The sequence below is a fragment of the Podarcis bocagei genome, assembly GCF_964188305.1.
Source record: "Podarcis bocagei genome assembly, chromosome: 10".
In the NCBI taxonomy this organism is placed as follows: domain Eukaryota; kingdom Metazoa; phylum Chordata; class Lepidosauria; order Squamata; family Lacertidae; genus Podarcis; species Podarcis bocagei.
The window spans coordinates 38,460,858-38,466,934 of NC_138135.1; positions in this window are offsets into that span (position 1 = coordinate 38,460,858).

A 6,077-nucleotide genomic window follows, 5' to 3' on the forward strand; every position below is an offset into this window, starting at 1 on the left:
ATGCCATGGATAGCACTAAAATGCCGGTGAATTTTCATGAAGCATAAACTAATGCAGAAATATGAAGAACTGAACTAAAGACTTGGAAATTGAGAATGAGAGAGAAACAGAAACTGACAGATTCATCCATCATTGATCTGCTTGCATTGAATTGTCTTTGAAATAAGTGACTTGCCTTCTAAGAGGTGGCATACAAAATCCTCACTAGATATCCAGATTTAAGTTCTTGTTCTTTTTTCTTTCGCTCTTTCTTTCTTTCTTTCTTTAAAAAAGGAAAGAAATGTATCATTAATTTGTATGGCCAAAAGGGCTTTCTGGAAATTCTGAAGGCAAAAGAGTGTCAGCTATGCTCTATTTGTATTAAGCAGCGGCGCTGGAATTTGTGAATTAAAACAGTTACCAAGTGCAAGTGAGTATGAAAGACACTCCCAGAGGGTTTTATTTGTGCCTGTAATATATCCTATTATGAAGTATATCCTTACTGCCACTTACTCATTTTCAACAATTAGCAGTAAATAACAGAGGAGGTATGGGGTTGGAAGGCATTAATAACAGAACAACTTTGAAAATTATGTTTCAAAGTTAAAAAGAACTCCAGGCATTAAAACACAGTTTAACAGATTATTTGGTATTATAAAACTGTGCCTATGGCTCGGGCATGCTGAATACTGGGAACCTGCAGAAGAATGATAATATATATATATATATATATATATATATATATATATATATATATATATATAAAACAAATGCTTTGATAACATTTGAAAAATTATCCCTAAGAGCATAGCTCTGCATTACATTTTATTTAGCTATTCATTCTGTCAGGCAGGGTGCTTTAGGAAGCCACAGGCGCATAAACACTGCCTATTTGCGGGGAGAGAAGCAAGAATTATGCACATTTCACCTTGTTCCTTTCATTGCTTTTTGCTCAGACGAAAATGCTCAAAACATGGATGGTAAGGAGCCAAAGGAGAAACTGAATCAGCACCCAATGCCCCCAAAAGTAGGAACAAGTAGGAATAGTGAGTGATTATTAATCACCTGCCTTCCCCCCCATTAACTAATTAAACCATTAAATATAAACACATGTCCATATCCTCAGGAACTCAGGATAGATCCCATTTTGCAATACTGAAGGGACTGCGAGATAATCTACATTACTTTAATGATGCTACCATTCATTTTTACAATTACTATATTTCACATTAACATTCAAATACCTGAAACAAAACAGTATTGAAAAAAGAAAGGAGGGCACCTTTGGTTATCAAAGCTCTTCCTTAGTGTCCCTAACCCTGTACCCACTCCCCCAAATTATGGCTTGCTGGGCTGCACAAAATGGAGGATAGAAAGGGAAGAGAGTCTGACAAAGTGGAATAGCAGGGGTTGGGCTAGGTGACCCTTGGGGTCCTTTCCAACAATCCTACAATCCTAAGTGATGTGAAACAATAACCACTGGACACTGACAATCATCCTAATGAACAAGGCAAAGGGTGGGATGCCTGGATGCAGTTAACTGACTGGGTGCAATGATGGGACATCCATGGTGCCACAAGAACCAGAACAACATTATTGCTCCATGTGCTACATATATCACACTGCATGCCCATATATATGTGTGTGTTTCTATTCCCAGTCTATTCCCTGGTAAACTGTATGATGAACTTTGATTGATTTAAAGCATTTTAATACACTCCTTTGTCCCTTTTGGGATTTCTGGGTGCTATACAGTCAATAAATATAAGAACAATACAGTTGTACCTTGGATCCCGAATGCCTTGGTACTCGGACATTTTGACTCCCAAACGCCACAAACCCAGAAGTGAGTGTTCTGGTTTGCAAACATACTTTGGAACCCGAACATCCAACGGGGCTTCCGATTGGCTGCAGGAGCTTCCTGCAGCCAATCAGAAGCTGCACTTTGGTTTCTGAACTTTTTGGAAGTCGAATGGCCTTTTGGAACGGATTCTGTTTGACTTCCAAGGTACGACTGTACAATCAATGCAAACAATAAAATCACTTTAAAACGCCTGTAAAAACAAAACATTACCTGGCATTGCAGCTTTGGTGCCAGACAGGCAGCTCTAGGGAGCATGCTCCAAAGATGGGTCACCAGCATGAAAAAAGCCTCCTTCATTGTTCAGTACTGTACTTCCTGTAGAGGAGGCACCTGAAAGAGTGTTTCAGCTGAAGATCCCATTCAGATATTTGGATGCCAAGCCATTTTAGGTCTCTTAATTATAATTGGGTCCAGGCACAGTGGAATATGGCCAGTCAACACCCTGGCAACCACATTCCTGAAGCTTCTGGGTTGTCTTCAAGAGCAGCTTTACATATGGCACCTTGTAATAATCCAACCATGAGGTTGCCAGATCATGTAACACCAGGACCAGATTATCCTGGCTATAGTTGGAGGATCATTAGCTCCGCAAGGGGTCTCTTTGGTACTAGAGATCTTGCATGCATACAAAGGAGAGAGAAATGGGTGACAAAGTAGGTAAAGACACAGCTGGGCCAAAAGGGAGCTTCCAGGCACCCCATATCAGCTGATCAGAAGCAGCTGCAAAGCTCAGTACAAGGTGCTTTGCAAGCCCTGATGATCAGCTGGTCAAAGTTCTGTGCCTTTACCTGAAATTTTGATTATTTTTTCAAACCATGCAGACAAAACAAGGTCACCTGATGTCACTGCAGATCTGCCATCCAGATCCTGTTCCCTGCTCCTGGTTCTGATTTCTATCGCTTCTCTTTATTTGCATTCCGTTTTCCAAGGTTGGGACTCATATCTTCCATTTCTCCTGGCATTCTCCTTTCCTGCTGAGCTTGTGGTTGTAGCTTATATTTGTTTCCCTGCACACTAAAATGGCTGCAGCTTTCTTGAAAGTTGCTCTCATTCTGAAATCTAAAATGGAGCCTTTGGGTAGAGAGCCCAAGATCAGGTTGAAAGGGACCGAGCATGCCACATGATGCATGCACTCAAGATGAAGGGTGTCATAATCACAGTGACACGCAGGAAAAGATTGTTTTAACAAAGGCTTGGACCTGCCTCAAGGAGCAATTCAACAGCTACTTACCTTCAAGGAGACCATGCCATTCCTGAACCATCACTGAATAGCCACTTTAGGATTATCTAAGAAGTGCTCTTTCGAAGCCATTTCAATCCAAGTCATTTCAACAAGCAAGCAAACAAATAAAAAGCTTACCAAGGAAGCATTTCTCATCATCCACTTTCTGTTCCCCAATCATATTGCATTGACTGCTTGAATACTGTGTCACTTCTCTACATTTTACTTCATTCTACTGGGCAGCGGAAACTTCCAAATGGCCCATATTAACTAAAGCCTAAATTAGAAATACAATGGCCAAACTGCAAAATGACTGGCCAAGACACAAGCAGTCTTAAAAGGCTTACCAAGCATACCAAATATACCAAGGTAGGCAGGCAATGAGCTGCTGACTCTGCAATACACAGGAGGTAAGATTACTTGCTAGTCTCCTTCACCAATGCAATCCATTCTGGAATCGCACTGTGAGCAGGAGTTGGGCTCACTCGGACATGAGAGCTGCCCTTCTTTAATGCAGGGAGAATTCAACCACTGTAACAGCCCATGCAATGTAGCAACAGAGTGTTGGGACTACAAGTGGGAGACCCAGGTTCAAATTCTCATTCAGCCATAAAACTCACATTAGAATCCAGTCATTATCTGACACCTACCACAAGCCTTGTTGTGAGGCTTGTTTAAATTGGATGTGTGAGCAGACCACATGGCCTCATTGTACGGAAGTTGGATATAAATGTAATAAACAGCAATAAATTGAAAGACAGGAGGAGGAGGAGACCAGGTTTCATTATGTGGCAATCTAGTGACCCTTCTGAGAACCAAGCATAATCTTATGGTAAGAAGTATTGCTTTATATGAGTCAGACAAGTAGCTCATCTATCCCTGCACTGCCAAAAGAACTAATATGCCCTGTACCATGATGATTGCAAGCTGCTGGGCTCTCGTATGAATATCAGGACCATGTGGGTGGGTCTTTCCCATGGAATTGACACATTTCTATATCTGTTTGTGATTGTTTTTAAGTCTGCTTGAAGTTTAGTAGAACTTCCTTCATTTCTTCATGTAATCTTGCCCAGTATAATATATTCACTAATATATTCAATTTTATGCACACCTTACCCCAGTATATGCATTTTTTTTGTACACGTTACTTGACTACAGAACTGCATTACAAAATTCAGAGAGGTGCAAATTTCAAAGGCATCCTAATTCATTTAGCTGCACCAATTATGGAGGTTCACCTCTACATGTAAACTGATTTGAATTTCTCCCCCATCCCTATTGGTAACAGAAATGGGGGGGGGAGTACAAAGAGACTGTAAAATGTGGCATGTTCCACTTTTGGAATTAATCTGAACATTCTCTTAGTCAAACTAGAATTCAGGTATGGAATGCAGGGCAGGTCAAACCCATTAAATTTCTAAAGGAACAGGAGTCTATCCCTATGTCAGAATACAAATTCATGAAAGATAAAGCTATCTATGGGTACTAGTAATTATGGCTATATTATCTCCAGTTCTGAACACCAGGACTATGCACGAGATTCAGCCAAGGTCCAAATCCAAAGCCTGATCAGGCCTATTCAGAAGGATTCAGGCCTTGTTCAAGTCAGGTTGGCACAGCCTCTGATTGCTGCAGCCCAGTTTGAGTGTCCCACCCAAGGCTCTCTTGGTGTCATGCACGAAGGAGGGCCTGGCATAAGTGAGAAAAGGGCCGAGAAACTGTGGAAAGGTGAGGCCTATTGGGTGGCTGCATCTTCACAGGAGAAGGTTGAGTGCCTTTCCCAGCAGGCCTCTATTCCTTCATGTTCCTGCTCCCTTTGCAGAATCAGATCTACCTTGCATGCATGGGAAGCCACTCACAGAGGTGCAGCAACCAGCACTGTACAGGATCCACCTACTGTTAAATGAGTGGATCTGGTCCAGTGGGGTGCTAGTGCACCCCACCTTCTTTTAAAAAAAGAAAAACCTTTGAAACCCCTTAGCACCAGGGGGCAGGTTTGGGGTGAGTAGATCCCAAGGCAGCATATGGTGAATTGGCCTGATCCAGAGACCGAATATTGGGGCCACAGGATGGACTAGGTGCAATGCGTCATAACACATAGACTACATTTTGTAAATTAAGAGCACAATCCTATATATGTTGATTGAATTCAATGGTGCTTGCTCGCAACTCCCAGCTAAGAGTGAAGAGGACTGTAACTTAACACACACACACGCCTTAAGAGTAACTGCTTCCAGGCAAGGAGTATCAACCACATCTCATTTTCTTCCTCTCTTTGTAGCAGGCTGGGGCTGTATATAAACTGTCACATTGAAAAGCACTTTGTTTATATAGATGCTTTGCACAGTGAAAGCTTCCAGATTAAAATTGTAAAGTGCATTTTACCTCTCTGCTAGTCTTAATTTTCTATTATGGAGGCATTCTTTCTGATAACATATCACATAGCCTGTAGAATCTTAGTGTAGGCTTGTCATAATATCTACATTTCCCCCAGGGCTCTTAAGACATATTAAAATCTGCCTTCTTTCTTGACATTACTAATATCTAGAAGTCTGCAGGTTTTGCGTTACATTGAATCTCTTGCCTTTCTAGCAATACACTTAACTGCATTATTTGTCAGAAATACCTTGTGGCACATATTCAGGAAGCCACAGACTGAAATACGAATGCCGGGGCGATCATGAAGCAGTTAAAGTAATGATTGTTCCCATTTTACTGTTTTTCATTGCATTTCAAATGATAATGCCATTCTGCTTGCACCTTTAAAAGGAGGCTGACTGGACACCTGAAAGATTAAAAACAACAGGTGGGACATAAATTCATTAGTCTGTGCTCCATCATTGCCCTAGATTAATAATAGACTTCTCTTACTATAGAATCTCTCATTATTTTTCACTTTTCTCCTGTCCTTCCTTGTCTGTTCTATATGACTATCCCTTTCCTTTTCAACAAGGTTCTTTATTCGCTTTCTATTTTAGTCAACTTTCTATTTGCCTGCAAGTATTACTCCAT